The sequence below is a fragment of the Somniosus microcephalus genome, chromosome 5 (genome assembly GCF_052327205.1).
Source record: "Somniosus microcephalus isolate GS21.2 chromosome 5, FLI_Smic_1.0, whole genome shotgun sequence".
Lineage (NCBI taxonomy): Eukaryota > Metazoa > Chordata > Chondrichthyes > Squaliformes > Somniosidae > Somniosus > Somniosus microcephalus.
In genome coordinates this window covers 111,400,594-111,416,925 of record NC_140991.1, presented here as the reverse complement: position 1 = coordinate 111,416,925, position 16,332 = coordinate 111,400,594, and positions in this window count along the sequence as shown.

Here is a 16,332-nt window from a genome sequence, read left to right as displayed (position 1 = left end):
CTTCTGAATTCAAGAGAATACAGGCCTAGTTTACTCAATCTCTTTTCATACGACAGTCCCGCCATCCCAGAAATCAATCTCATGACCCACTCACATTGATGATTTTAAATGAGATGCAGAAGCAGTCTAGGTGAAGACTAAAATGTTCTTTTCAGCACTGCACATGACAATCCATACCTGTGTCACATTATAAATTAATAATTGGCCATTCCCAGACTGTGTTAGCTACACGGTCTTTTGCACTTCTACTGAATCTGTGTTAACTACACGGTGTCTGCACAATTCATATTGTGAGGTCAAATTAGATCAAAATTAATATTCACTAACAATAACAGGGCAGCTATGAGCAGTTTCTGGAGCATTGATGACCTGCACTCACATTTCTGGTTTATAAACTGCTTTTCGCATTGTACTGCAAGTCGATATCTAGATTTACAGTAAACAATAAATAAAGGATGATTCCTGTACAGGCAGATATTTAATCCCCCCATTTGAAGGTAAATTGTCAGCTGAAATAAATCTGCTAAATCTATTGGGGCCAAAAAAATTTGCAGCGTGGGGTGGGCACGTCCCAAAGTATGTGTCAATATTCATCTATCCAGGATGCCTGCCGCTGACCCCACCAAGGTTCAGAAGGTCAGGGGGCGGTTCCCTGCTTTGTATACCAATGGCGGTTACCCACACCACTAGGGATGCACCTATTTGTTTTTTTTAAATTGCAGAGATCATCTTCGGAGTTTCGGCCATGCTTCAAGCTTGGACCCCCAGATGGGCTTCAATTTCGCTGGTTGTTATCATGAAATGTTCGATTTCTATGCCAACTAAATACAAGGTCCCTCTGAGAGCCAGAGACACTTCAGCTCACAATGTAGGAAGATTTTAACAATTGGAAAAATCAACCTGTATCATGCAGGTAGCTTGTGTTGTAAGGTTGGTTTGTGGGCTGGCCTTTTCAACAACAGTTCCAGTTTGAAAGTATGCTCTGCTCCAATATGTACATGCATGTAAATCTTGGAAGGAGCTGTACTTGGAACTGTTATGTGCAAGATTTTACTATGCCTCACTGTAATTAAGCCCTCCAGCTTCTGATGTATCAAGGAGTATTGCAAAACAGAGTTAATGTTCCCTGCATGCTACCTCACTGATGGTTCAAAAGGAAAACATTTACATTCGGGCCTCATAGTTAATGAACAAAGAGCATGCATGTATACAAATGATGCTGTTGAACTTCTTTGGCATTTGCTCCCAGCTATGACAGACATGGGAGACTGTTTTTTAAGTCAGTACATGACCTCCATCCAAGCAGCTTGCACCTGTGCTTTAATGGGTTGATGGCTTTCAGCATCAGTGAGTGCCATTTTCCTCTGCTATAATTCCTGTTGCAATATCACCAAAAAGTCTGGACTAAATGCAGTAGTAACTGCTATTATGTCCGTGAATGATTGATGATTGAGACACGGACAGCAGGAGTTGAACAAAACAAGTCTTTACTGAATGAAGTCAATTGGGAAACTGAAACTACAGAGGCTCACTAGCGCCTTTTATACAGGGGTGGTCACTGCCGGTACTGCAGTCTGAGACCAGTTATTCTCTTAAAGGTACATACACAACAATTCCTCCCCTTTTAGATAAACAGTACATAACATTCATTTAACAACTAAATGATAACTAATTACAATCACAATTACGGTTGCTAGATACATTGGTTAAGTTTAAACAATTATAAGCTCAGTCTTTGAGGAGGATTCCTGATTCTGTCTGGATAATGCCTCTTTGGGGTATCAGGTTCTTCTGGCAAGGTTGAGTCGGGATTAATGTCGTTGTTTGGTTCATCTGCTTCCAATATCACCGATTCTGCGGTAGCTGCAATTGGTACGTCGATTTCATTGCCAGGTGTTTCAGATCGTGGTGTGGAGTTGACGTTTTCCAGTGACTCTAGATTCTGGTCAGCATGGTGTCTTACAATGCTCTCTCCAATGTCCACGGTATACATGAGAGGTCCTTGCCGTGTACAAATCATTCCTGGCTGCCATTTCTCAGTGCAGTAGTCCCGGGCCAAAACTGGTTGACCTATCTTAAAACTCCTGGTCGGCCTTTCATTCATATTCTGAAACTGCCTGTTCTCCACATCTCTTCGGACGTTTGGCTTAACCAAATCCAAGCGGCATCGTAGTCTTCGATTGAAGAACATCATGGCTGGAGTTTGGTTGGTAACCGCATGTGTCGCATTCCGGTAGGCAAACAAGAAGTTGTCCACCTTGTGTTGTAGGGGTATATCTTCATTACACATTGCCTTGATAGCCTTCTTGAATGTTTGAACAAACCTCTCGGCCAATCCATTAGTGGCTGGATGATATGGGGCAGATGTGTAATGCTTAACACCATTGTTCTTTAAGAACCTCCGGAACTCTTCAGACACAAACTGTGGTCCATTGTCAGAGCAAATCTGTTCAGGCAGCCCATTCCTGGCGAATATGGTTCGTAAAACTGTGATAGTTTTTTCCGTGGTGGTTGAGGACATTTTTATTACCTCTGGCCACTTTGAATGTGCATCCACCGCAATTAAAAACATCGAGTCCATGAAGGGACCAGCAAAATCAATGTGCACCCTTTGCCATGGAGGTGAGGGCCACTCCCATGGATGTAGAGGAGCTTGTGGTGGGGCGTTTTGGACCTTCTGGCATCGTGCACAGCAGTTGGTCATCTCTTCGATTACTCTATCGATTCCCGGCCACCACACAAACGCTCTGGCTAAGTTTTTCATTTTTACCCCACCCAGATGACCCTCATGGAGCTCATTGAGCGCTCTATCCATCAACTTAGGTGGAATTACTACTCTGGATCCACACATCAAGGTTCCTCTGCACACTGACAGCTGTTCTCTTCTCGGCGAGAATGCTGGCAGCAGTGGTTCGCCGTGTGCTGGCCATCCCTTCACCGTTAAATCATAGACCCGTGATAGTGTCGGGTCATTCCGTGTTTCCTTATCTATGTTTGCATTCGTCACAGGGAGACATTCAACTATGGTCGAGTGGAATAACTCCATTGGATCCACTGCAAGGTCTTCTCCTTCCACCGTCGGCAACGGTAGGCGTGACAATCCATCAGCATTCCCATGCTGTTTAGTTCCTTTGTACTCGATGTCATATTGGTGTGCCCCTAGGAAAAGGGACCACCTCTGCAGCCGTTGCACTGTCATTATCGGTACGCCCTTCTGAGGGTTGAAAATGGAGACAAGAGGTTGATGATCGGTTAGTAGAGTAAATCTTTGACCGTGCAGGTAGTGATTGAACTTCTTCACCCCCCACACTAGGCTGAGGGCCTCTCTGTCAATCTAGGCGTAGTTACGCTCGGCAGAAGTTAACGAGCGTGATGCAAAAGCTATCGGCCTCTCTAAACCATCAAGGAATTTATGTGACAGTACCGCCCCAATGCCGTAGGGAGGCGCATCACACGCCAGTCTGATCGGCAGTGCTGGGTTGTAGTGAGCCAATAGTTCTCTTGAAGTGATTAAGTCTTACTCTTCTGGAAGGCCCGCTTACAATCATCGCTCCATTTCCATGCAACTCCCGTTCGTAGCAGGGCGTTCAGTGGGTGCAGAATTGTGGACAAATTCGGCAAAAACTTATGGTAGTAATTCACCAATCCGAGGAATGACCTCAGTTGCGACACATTTTCAGGCACTGGGGCCTCAACAACCGCTTCAATTTTGTCAGGGGACTTATGTAACCCCTCTTCATCAATCACGTGGCCACAATACGATATCTGTTTCTTAAAAAACTCGCACTTGGGGTAGTTGGCTCGTAGCCCATGTTCCCGTAGTCTAGTGAACACCTGTTCTAGTTTGTTAAGGTGTTCACTGTCATCTTCACCTGTCACAAGGATGTCGTCCAAGTAACGCTGAGTCCCCGGAATCCCTTGCAGGACTTGTTCCATCGCTCTTTGCCATATCGCCGGAGCCGATGCTACTCCGAATACCAATCGATGATACTGGTAAAGACCTTTGTGAGTGTTTATCATGAGATACTTCCTAGAGGATTCTTCAACCTCCATCTGCAAATATGCTTGTGCTAGGTCAATTTTTGTAAAACGCTTCCCCCCAGACAGTGAGGCGAAGATGTCTTCTATCCTTGGAAGAGGATATTGTACTGTGTGAAGGACTGGGTTCACCGTCACCTTGAAATCCCCACAGATGCCAAACTTCCTTGGCTCCTCAGACTTATTGCTTAACGTTTTCTTCATGACAGGAACGATGGGTGTCGCCCACTCGCTCCAGTCGACCTTAGACAACACGCCTGCCTTCTCCAGATTCTCCAGCACTGCCTCGACGGCTGGGCGAATTGCATATGGTACCGGTCTTGCTTTGAAAAACTTGGGAATTGCATTCTCTTCTATTTTTATCGAGGCAGTTACGCCTTTAAGAGTGCCCAGTTCTTGTTGAAATACCTCTTTGGCGTTAGCTAAGATTGTTGACAATCGTCCAGGAGTGACGTCTTCATCTTTTTTACCGTCCACCGTCATTGCATGAATGGAGTGCCAATCTAAGCTTATCTTCCTGATCCATTCACGTCCCAATAACGGTGGTCCACCATTTTGCAGTATGTAGAGATAAAATTTCCGTATTTTCTTGCCGTTGTATTCGACAGGCACCCTTATTTTTCCTCTGGGGTATACTTTTTGCCCCGTATACGTCATCAAGACGATGGATGTCTCTCTCAAGGGTATGTGTGAGAATAGCCGCTCGTAGTCTCGTCGATTCATGACGGTTAGCGCTGATCCTGTATCCAATTCCATTTTAACTTGGGACCCTGCTATCGTGAGGGTGACCCAAATGGTTCGGTGATCCTCTTTTGCGATTACATTGTGAAGTTTGAGACAGCTTAGTCTCCTGTTCCCGGATTCACTATCGCTCATCTGGTCTTCGGAACTCCTGTCCGTCATCTTTTGTACTTTCCTGTACGGTTCCTTAGTAGCCTTTTTGTTGTCGCTGGTCTTCTTCCCAGACCTGCAAACTCGTGCAATGTGTCCCATCTTTCCGCATTGCCTGCATATTTTGTCCTTGGACCAGCAGTCCTTCTGGTCATGGTTAGTTCTGCCGCAGCGATAACATTTTGCAAATCCCCGTGTCATTTCGTGGGTGCCGTATTCCTGTGGCTTTTGTTGAATTTCCGCAGCTCCCCTGGCTGCTGCTTCGTACGATACTGCCACGCTGAAAGCCTTATCTAGCGTCAGCTCTTTCTCTGACGGTAACTTCTTCTGTGTTCTTTCACTCAGGAGTCCACAGACAAATTTGTCCCGTAGGGTATCTGCCAGTCCTGCTCTGAACTGGCAGAGCTTTGATAGCTTGCGTAGTTCCGTAAGGTACTCAGCATTGCTCTCATCTTTATGCTGAGTTCTCCTGTGGAATTTAAATCTTTCTGCTATCAACAGCGGTGCAGGGTTTAGGTGTTCCTGTAGGACAGCAACAATTTCGTTAAAACTCTTCGCCTTCGGTTTGGCTGGAGTAATCAGGTCCCGCAATAGGCCGTACATTCTAGCGCCCATTAAGTTTAGCAATACCGATGCCTTTTTCTCATCGGCTATTTCGTTTGCCTCGCAATATACCTCGACTCTTTCCACATACGTGGTCCAGTCCTCTATTGTATTATCAAAGGCAGTGATACAGCCAGTCTTCGGCATCTTGAAAATCTAAAATGGCGCCTCCCGCGCTTTGCCTTCTTCCCCGATTTAACAAAATGGCACCTCCCGCGCTTTGCCTTCTTCCCTGCTGATTAAGATGGCGCCTCCCGCGCTTTGCCTTCTTCCCCGCTGTTGCTAGCGCTGCTTTCCGCGGTTTCCGTTGCAACCTGCAGCTCCTCGCGGTTTCCTGCACGTTTAATATTTCTTTTTTTTATTATTTTCCCGTCATGGAACAACCCTATGGGACTCTTGCCTCCCTCTTCTCCCGTCTATACACAGCCCGGCTTCGTAGCACTGGCCGCACCCTGTGTGCTCCACCCTCTCTCTCTCCTCTTCCCGACAATGCTGCTTGGCCCCGTTGCAAGCCAGCCGCTCGAGTTCGCAACCGTCGCAGCCCAGGAAGGATCAGTGTACTACCTGCCACCAGCCCGATTAGCTGAAGCACCGTCGACAGGAACCAGGCCCCGCTTTCGACAGCTTCTCCAGCAATCTTCAACTCCGCTAACACAGGGGCAGATGCCCACGGTCGACACCCATTTCTACTGCTTCTTTCTTCCTTCTGGCCTCGACCTCTGCTCACTTCGCTGCAGGAATGGATCCCAGGAGGTGGTGCAGACTGTAGGTAAGTTTGTATCTGCTCGTCGCCAGTATTATGTCCATGAATGATTGAGACACGGACAGCAGGAGTTGAACAAAACAAGTCTTTACTGAATGAAGTCAATCGGGAAACTGAAACTACAGAGGCTCACTAGCGCCTTTTATGCAGGGGTGGTCACTGCCGGTACTGCAGTCTGAGACCAGTTATTCTCTTAAAGGTACATACACAACAACTGCCATCACTGCATACATTTTGCCAAGGAAACAATGGTGTACAATAACAAGTGCGAGGTGCTCATGGACTTCTTTGTCACTAAGATTTAGAGCACCATTCAGCTGCCTCTGCTGCATCCCTCCCTTCCCCAAACTCGTCAAACCAACCGTTGCCCAATGTTTCCCTGTGCTCTAGCCCTGAACTCGCATCTTTCTCTAGTTTCTCTTCAATCTCCTCTAATGCCCTCTCCGATCTCATCTTGTTCATGAGATCCATCTCCTGCTCTCTCAACCCTATTTCCATTAAACTACTGACCAGCTAACTTCTCTTCCTGCCCCCATGTTAGCTGATATTGTTAATCGTTCTCTTTCCTCAGGTACTCTCTCCCTCCCTTTCAAAACTAATGACATCACCTCCCTCCTCAAAAAACCTACCCTTAACTCCACTGTCCTTGCAAAGTGTTGCCCCCATCTCCAACCTCCCTTTTCTCTCCAAAGCCCTTGAATGTGTTGTCGCCTCCCAAACCCATGCTCATGTTTCCCGCAACTCCAATTTTTGAACCCCTCCAATCAAGTTTGTGTCCACAACACTGAAACGGTCCTAACCTTGGACACAAATGATAGCCTCTGTGACTGTGAACATGGTGGATTATCCCTCTTCATCCTTCTCGACCTTTCTTCAGCCTCACCATCCTCCTCCAACGCCTCTCCTCCTTTGTCTCGTGGAGTGCTACTGCCCTTGTCTGGTTCCACTCTTACCTATACAGTTGTAGCCAGAGGATCTCCTGCACAGTTACCTCTGAAGTCCCCCAAAGATCTATCCTTGGCTCCCTCCTATTTCTCATCGACATGTTGACCCTCGGCGATATCATCTGAAGACATGACATCAGTTTCCATATGTACATACGATCGTATGAAAAATGATGAACAGGAAAAGACCCTCTGGCAATCCAGCTTGTCCCGAACAACTGCGATCCCTTCTGCATCACAATATATCCCTCACCCGGGGATAAGCTATGTCACTCACAAGCCATCTATTGACACGATTATCTTCCTTGAAAATAGAATGAATGCATCGTAGCAACTTCCAGAAAAGCTCGCATTTACGTGCAGGAACCTTTGTATGTCGTTGCACATAATCTGCACTTTCAGAGCATTGTTAAGAGGCATGCCTTACAGAACATTTTGGATTTTATATGAAATAGTGCATTCTGGTTAATTTTAGAACAATTTTGCCTCACAGTTGATAGATTTTTAATATTTTAAAGAAACTATTTCACTATATGTGAACTTGGTCACAAAGGTACCTTAAATCAAACATTCAGGTTTAGAACAGTAGAAATCATTTTTGTCAATAGATAAAAATGGGCCTCTTACTATAAATTATTTCTGATTTTTTTGCAAATGTGCTTGAACAATAAATTAGTGCAAATATGGTGGTGTCGGTTCGAATTTACCAGCAAAATCTAATCATAATTTATAATTTTTTTACACTTTAATCACTCTGTACAGAAATGAATTATCTCACAAGGCAAGGGGGTGCAAAGCCATTCAAGAGAATAACACTACTTGATGTACTTTTTAAATTTTAAATCACTCAATTCTAGCGTTTACGTGGTAATCCTTAGTCACGTGTTTCCAATACAGACACTGTTTTTGGGAGGGAGCAGAGGTCAGGAATAAGGCCACATCATTCTATCCCCAATTTGCCCTGTGGGAATGGCTTTCCACTGGGAGTGCAGGAACATGGAATTACCCCTTTTAAAAATAAATTTAAAAGCACCCAGCTGAATAACCGTTGGATGTGGAATCTATGGGCAGTTTTTCAATTAGCACAATCTTTGTGATTGACACACACATGCACACTTACACTTCTGAACTAAATTCCACTGCTTTCTAAATGATGCAAATGATTTTCACTCAATTGCACAGAAAATGTAATTTATTTTGATTTGATTTAGAAGGTATACTTAAATTATTATAATGCACCTTTGAAGCAATAAATTTTAAAAATAAATTTCAATTCCACACATCAATTGTGTATTCATACTTTGATTTATTTATTATTTAAAAGGAAACCCATTTGATTCCGCTGCTCAGAATACCTCTTACTGCTTGCATTTTCTCTCACTCAGCTCCACATGGCATCATTTCAAACTCCCAGCACTTCTGTGTGTTTTATTTTCCATGTAGTGTATGTACCTTTAAGAGAGAACTACTTTTACAGCTCCTGTATACTGTAGTACCGGCAGTGACCACACCTGTATATAAGCCTTGAGCATGCCTCTGTACTGTCAGTCTTTAGACTACCCTCCTCCAGTAAACACCTGTTGATTGTTAAGTTACAGCCTCCGTGTAGTTATTGGAAAACATTATACTTTAAGAATCACGGATTCAACAGTGGCGACGAGGTCGATTTGAATCTACCTGCAACTCTGCATTTCCCTTCAAGGATTTGCTCCGGGAGGGCGGTGGAAGAAAGCCGAGGCCAGAAGCACGGGCGTCAACCACGAGCAACCGCCCAGTCATCCGGCAGAGAGTGAACATCGCAGGGGAGGCTGTTGAGAGCCGGGCTTGGTTCCCCAGCCACGACGATCCAGCAACAGACTGGCAACAGGTACAGCGCTGACCCTTCCCGGGCAGCGGCGGCTGGAGCCGACCGACGGCAGAGAAAAAGCCGAGCAGCGTCGACGGGGTAAGAGAGAGGGTGAAGCGCACAGGGCGCAGCCGGGGGTTGAAAACCGAGCGGCGTCGAGGAAAAACAAAACAGAGAGAGAGCGGGTAAAGCAGCAGCTGGGTTCAGGACCGAGCGGCGGCAATGGGAAAGGCGCACAGGAAAACGCGCAGACCACAGCCAGGGCTCAAGGGCTGAACAGCGTTCGCGGGGAGAAGAAGGGAGAGCGCGGGAGACGCCATTGAGCCGCGGAGAAGAAAGGAGAGTGCGGGAGACGCCATTTTTAGAAGCCGCAGCAGAGAAGAAGGGCGAGCGCGGGAAGAAAGGAAAGCGCGGGAGATGCCATTTTGTGCCAGCGGAGAAGATTGAGAGCGCAGGAGACGCCATTTTAGACAGTTAAATCACACCCAGGGATGCCGAAGAGTGGCAGCATCACTGCGTTCGACAATGAAGTCGAAGGTTGGGCGACATATGTGGAACGCAATGAGGTGTACTGCAGGGCGAATGAAGTGCCAGATGCTAGGAAAGCACTGGCTTTGTTAAAATCCATGGGTGCAAAAACTTATGGCTTACTGCGAAACCTAATAACCCAGGAGAAGCCCGTGGATAAGAATTTCGAAAGCAGAGTAGAAATCCTACAGGACCACTTAAACACCACACCGCTGCTGATAGCAGAAAGATTTAAGTTCCACAAAAGGAACCAGCATAAAGACAAAAGTAATGCTGAGTACTTAACGGAACTGCGCAAGCTATCGAAACACTGCCAGTTTGGAGTGGGACTAGCAGATGCGTTAAGGGACAAGTTTGTGTGTGGGCTTCAAAGTGAAGGAATCCAGAAACGGCTTCTATCAGAAAAGGATCTTACGCTGGACAAGGCTTTCTGCATGGCAGTATCACATGAAGCAGCCACACGGGGCGCTGCAGAGATACAAAGTAGAGCGCAAGAATATGGCACCAATGAAATGTCATATGGAGCAGGGAAGTGTTATTGCTGCAGCAGAACAACACACGACCAGAAGGATTGTTGGTTCAAGGACCAAGTGTGCAGACAGTGTGGAAAAGCAGGACACATAGCAAGAGTCTGCAGGTCAGGGAAGAAAACCAACAGCAAGAAATCTCCACAGGAGAAGTACAAAAAGGTACATAAGGTGATGGACAGTAGTTCAGACGAACAGAAAAGTGATACAGACTCCGGAAGCAAGGAGCTGGGTTGTCTGAAACTACATAAGGTAACCAAAATGGAGGATCACCAGACTATCTGGGTCACACTCAAGATAGACGGAGTCCAAGTGAAAATGGAATTGGACACAGGATCAGCCCTAACAGTCATAAACCAAAGGGACTACAAGCGGCTATTTTCACATAAACCCTTGAAAGCTACAGAGATTGTCTTGAAGACGTACACGGGGCAAAAATTCTACCCCAAAGGAAAAATAAGGGTGAAAGTGATATACAAAGGCCAGGAAATACCTAAAATGGACCTATATGTATTGCCAGATGGAGGACCACCACTACTAGGACGTGAATGGATCCGGAAGATACAATTAGATTGGCATTCCATACAGGCACTGAAGGTTGAGGCCAAAAAGGATGATGACGTCACACCTGGACGACTGTCAAAAATGCTAACTGACGCACAAGAAGTGTTCCAGCAGGGACTCGGAACACTAAAAGGCATAACAGCGATGATTAAAATAGAGGAAAATGCAAGCCCAAAGATTTTAAGGCCAGACCGGTGCCTTATGCGATCTGACCATCCGTCGAAGCAGAGCTGGAAGGGTTGGAACATTCAGGAGCACTGTCCAAAGTAGAGTGGAGCGAGTGGGCTACACCCATCGTTCCTGTAATGAAGAGGTCGTTGAGTAATACGCCTGGGGAACCAAAGAAGGTCCGCATCTGTGGGGATTTTAAGGTGACAGTGAACCCAGTCCTTCGCACGGTACAATATCCACTTCCACGGATTGAGGATATTTTCGCCTCGCTATCTGGAGGTAAACGCTTCACCAAAATTGATCTGGCCCAGGCGTACTTGCAAATGGAGGTAGAAGAAGCCTCGAAACAATACCTCACGAGCAACACTCATAAAGGTCTCTACCAATACAATCGGCTGGTGTTCGGGGTAGCATCGGCTCCGGCTATTTGGCAAAGGGCAATGGATCAAGTCCTGCAAGAGATTCCAGGGACCCAGTGTTATTTGGACGACATCCTGGTCACGGGCGAAAATGACAGTGATCACCTCGCCAACCTGGAGAAGGTGCTCACTAGATTAAAGGAATATGGGCTATGAGCTAATCACCACAAGTGCGAGTTTTTCCAGAAGCAGATCTCGTATTGTGGCCAAGTTATTGATGAAGAGGGGTTACATAAGTCCCCTTAAAAGATTGAGGCAGTAGTCAAGGCTCCAGCACCGGAAAATGTATCACAACTGAGGTCGTTCCTCGGGCTGGTAAACTACTACCATAAGTTCTTACCAAATTTGTCTACAGTATTACACCCACTGAACACCCTACTGCAAACGGGGGTACCATGGAAGTGGAATGACGAATGTAAAGGAGCTTTCCAGAAGTGCAAAGAATTGATCACATCAAAAGAGGTGTTGGCCCATTTCAACCCAGCACTACCAATTCGGTTGGCATGTGATGCATCACCCTATGGTATTGGAGCGGTGCTGTCACACAAATTCCCAGACGGGTTGGAGAGGCCAGTAGCCTTTGCGTCTCGGTCACTAACCTCAGCCGAGCGCAACTACGCCCAGATTGACAGGAGGGCCCTCAGCCTAGTATGGGGAGTAAAAAAATTCTACCACTATCTGCATGGGCAGAACTTCACCTTGCTGACTGACCACCAACCACTTGTCTCCATCTTCAATCCAAAGAAGGGCGTTCCAGTGATGACTGCACAAGGGTTACAAAGATGGTCCCTTTTTCTAGGGGCAAACCAATATGAAATAGAATATAAAGGCACGAAACAGCATGGAAACGCTAATGGGCGATCAGGCCTGCCACTGCCTACTCTGGAGGAAGCACCAGCAGTGGACCCTATCGAGATATTTTATTCGTCAATAATTGAACGATTGCCAGTAACTAACACGGCTATAGAGAAGGAGACCCGCAATGATCCAACACTGTCTCGGTTATATGATTTGACGGTGAGGGGATGGCCAACACATTGCAGCTCACTGTTGCCAGCATTCTCATCCAGAAGAGAACAGCTGTCAGTATGCCAGGGGACAGTGATATGTGGATTCCGAGTGGTAATTCCACCCAAGTTAAGGGAGAGAGTGCTCAATGAGCTTCACGAAGGTCATCTGGGAGGGGTGAAAATGAAAAGCCTTGCTAGGGCTTATATGTGGTGGCCGGGGATCGATCAACAAATCGAGGACCTAACCAAGAGCTGCTCAGAATGCCAGAAGGTCCAAAATGCACCACCACATGCCCCTCTGCACCCATGGGAGTGGCCCTCCTCTCCATGGCAACGGGTGCATATTGATTTTGCTGGTCCATTCATGGACTCAATGTTCTTAATAGCAGTAGATGCTCACTCGAAATGGCCTGAGGTGATAAAAATGTCCTCAACCACGACAGAGAAAATGATTGCAGTCCTACGGACCATATTTGCCAGGAACGGCTTGCCAGAGCAGATTTGCTCTGATAATGGACCACAGTTTGTGTCCGAAGAGTTTCGGAAATTTATGAGAAGGAATGGGGTAAGACATTACACATCCGCCCCATATCATCCAGCCACAAATGGATTGGCTGAGAGGTTCGTACAAACCTTTAAAAAGGCGATAAAGGCCATGTGCGATGATGAAATTCCACTACAGCATAAGGTGGACAATTTCCTGTTCGCCTACAGAAATGCGACACATGCAGTTACCAACCAGACCCCGGCCATGATGTTCTTTAACCGAAGGTTGAGATCTCGTCTGGATTTGCTCAGACCAAATGTGCGAAGAAATGTTGAGGATAAGCAATTCCAGCACATCAATGAGAAGCCGACAAGGAGCTTCAATGTAGGACAACCAGTCTTGGCCCGTGACTACCGAACAGAGAAATGGCAACCTGGAACGATATGCACACGGCAGGGGCCATTAATGTACACAGTGGATGTCGGGCAGAACATTGTGAGACGCCACGTCGACCAGATCTTAGCGTCACAGGAACGAGTCAACCCCATGTCTCGCGTCCCTGGGGATGAACCCGACATACCGGTAGCATCTACCTCAGAAACAGTAGCAGTGGAAACTGATGAAATAACCAACGAAAAGGGGCCAGAATCGCCTCCGCACCAAGAACAAGAACCTCAGGAAAGGCGCTATCCAGAAAGGATCAGGAAGCCGCCCCAAAGACTGAATCCATAAATAGACTATTTCAGTTTAATGTGCATGTTAAAGTGTTAATTGTTATTTGAACATTATGGGTACTGCTAATCTAAAAGGGGAGGAATTGTAGTGTATGTACCTTTAAGAGAGAACTACTTTTACAGCTCCTGTATACTGTAGTACCGGCAGTGACCACACCTGTATATAAGCCTTGAGCATGCCTCTGTACTGTCAGTCTTTAGATTACCCTCCTCCAGTAAACACCTGTTGATTGTTAAGTTACAGCCTCCGTGTAGTTATTGGAAAACATCATACTTTAAGAATCACGGATTCAACATTACACACTGGCTTTTCCCACACTGACACGTCGTGCACACCTTCTGATTCTCACCTCACTCAGTGTTCCTGCAATCCTCATTTCCAGTGCTCCTCACTTCCTGAGCTTTCCAAGACACATGAAATCCCTGCTACGTCTGGCCTCAGTCTCACTGTAACAGCTGCAGGGAAAGAAATATGTGTATTTGCGTACACTGCTTACCCATGCCTACTCCCCCAGTGTGAAGTCTTTCAATTAGCGCTAACAATCTCTTTCTGGAAAAAAAAACAGTTAGAAATTAGAGAGGAGGAGAGGGATCAGCACTTCACCATTTCAGCTTCTGCTTTCAGCTCTGTGTACTGTTACTTAATTTGTATTTTGATTTATATTATTTGCAATCATAACTCGGTAGGGAGAAATTTAGTTGCTCCTCCTTTTGCTCGCCTCCCTTCATGTCTTGTTTTTTATTCAAAAAAAAATACTTGCATTTATATAGCAGCTTTCCCGACTTCAGAACATCCTAAAGCGCTTTACAACCAATGAAGTGCTTTTAAAGTGTAGTCACTGTTGCAATGTAGGAAATTAGCAGCTAATTTGTGCACAGCAAGCTCCCACAAACAGCAATATGATAAATGGCCAAATCATCTGCTTTAGGTTCTGGTTGAGGGATAAATGTTGGCCAGGACTATGGGATAACGCCCCTGCTCTTCTTCAAAATAGTGTCATGTTATCTTTTACATCCATCTGAGAGTTCAGACGGGGCCTTGGTTTAACATCTCATCCAAAACACGGCACCTCTGACAGTGCAGTACTCCCTCAGTACTGCTCTGAAGGTGAGTGTATTGATTTCTTTTTGGGTTCAATAAAGACTCATTTCTGAAAGAGAATGTTGTTTAATCTAAAGTCTTGTTCAAGACTTTCTACAGCTTTTTACAGAACACACTATGCTGTGATGCATCTAGAATGAAACTGAAAGTAAAACTCCTCTGGACTGCTTGTCTCTCACATGACCTCTGCTGGTCAGGCACAAGTAATCAAAAACACAGACAAATATGCTGTAAGGCATAAGTAATCAAATACAGACAAATATCATCACTATTTGCTGATATCATTACATCTCCCTTTCTTAAAACAAAAGTATTTTACTTTTAACTAACAACATTTAATGAACTTACATTATCATTATCATGATCCAGGTTTTTTACCCTTGCTTTGTGTGTTCACATGAAATATGTCAATACACTAGAACTTGAAGAAAGAATAAGATAACATTACTTCCTTCTTTAACAATAGTCCTTAAATTTGCTCAATGAGTCTCTCAGGAGGCTTCATGTGTCTTGAGGATTTTCTGATTGATTGTCCTTGAATCTGAGTTGTTGCCTCAGATGATTGGTTCTCAGCTGTGTGATCAGGTTGTTCACCAGTATCAGTCTCTTGACCTGCTGTGGCTGGTCCCATGAGAAGATCTCGACGATTTCTTCTCAGAACAGCACCCTCATCTGTCTGAATGGTGTATGATCTTGGTTGAACTTCACTTAGGACAGTTCCCTTCTGAGTCCATGTGTTTGTTTTGTCTTTCAACCTTACTTGGTCACCAGTGCGGAGTTCAGGTAGGTTTTGTGTTCCTCTGTCATAGTAGTACTTTTGCTTTTCTTTCTGTTGCTCTTTGAACTTCCTCACTTTCTCCCCCTCTTTTGTTTTCAGGAGGTTCTCTGGGATGGGTAGGTTTGACCTTAGCCGACGTCCCATCAGGAGTTGGGCTGGTGACATACCACACTCGAGCGGCGTTGTGCGGTATACAAGCATGCTTTGGTAGAAGTCAGTTCCACTGTCTTTTGCCTTGTACATCAGTCTTTTCACTGTCTGGACCGATTTTTCCACTAGTCCATTGGACTGTGGATAGTGAGGACTTGACGTTGTGTGGACAAAGTCCCACTCTTTGGCAAAGTGTCGGAAATTTGCATTGTTAAACTGGGGTCCGTTGCCTGTGAAGACCTCGCTTGCCACGCCATGTCTGGAGAATATGGCTTTCATACTTCTTATCACAGCTTCTGCAGTGGTGGTGTACAGTCTACAAACCTCTGGATACAGGGAGTAATAGTCTGTGACGACAAGATAGTCCTTCCCTTGACATACGAATAGGTCAGCGCCTACCTTCTGGTAAGGTCTGTCTGGTGCTGGGTGTGGCTTTAGTGGTTCTACCGGATTGCTTGCTCGATATTTCAGGCATATTGTGCAGTTTGACACCTCATTTGTCACATCTTGGTTGATTTGTGGCCAGTACATCACCTCTCGTGCTCTTTTCTTACACTTTTCGATTCCCAGATGTCCTCCATGGATCTTTTTTAGCATCTCTCTTCTCAGACTCTTTGGGATAACTATTTTACTTCCTTTGTAGATGATGTCTTCGACCACTGATAGTTCCGCCCTGCAGTTCCAGTACTCTGCTATATCAGGTGAGCAGTCTTGCTTCATGTTGGGCCATCCATCCAAGATGCTTTTTCTCAGTCGTCTCATTGTTTCATCTTTGTT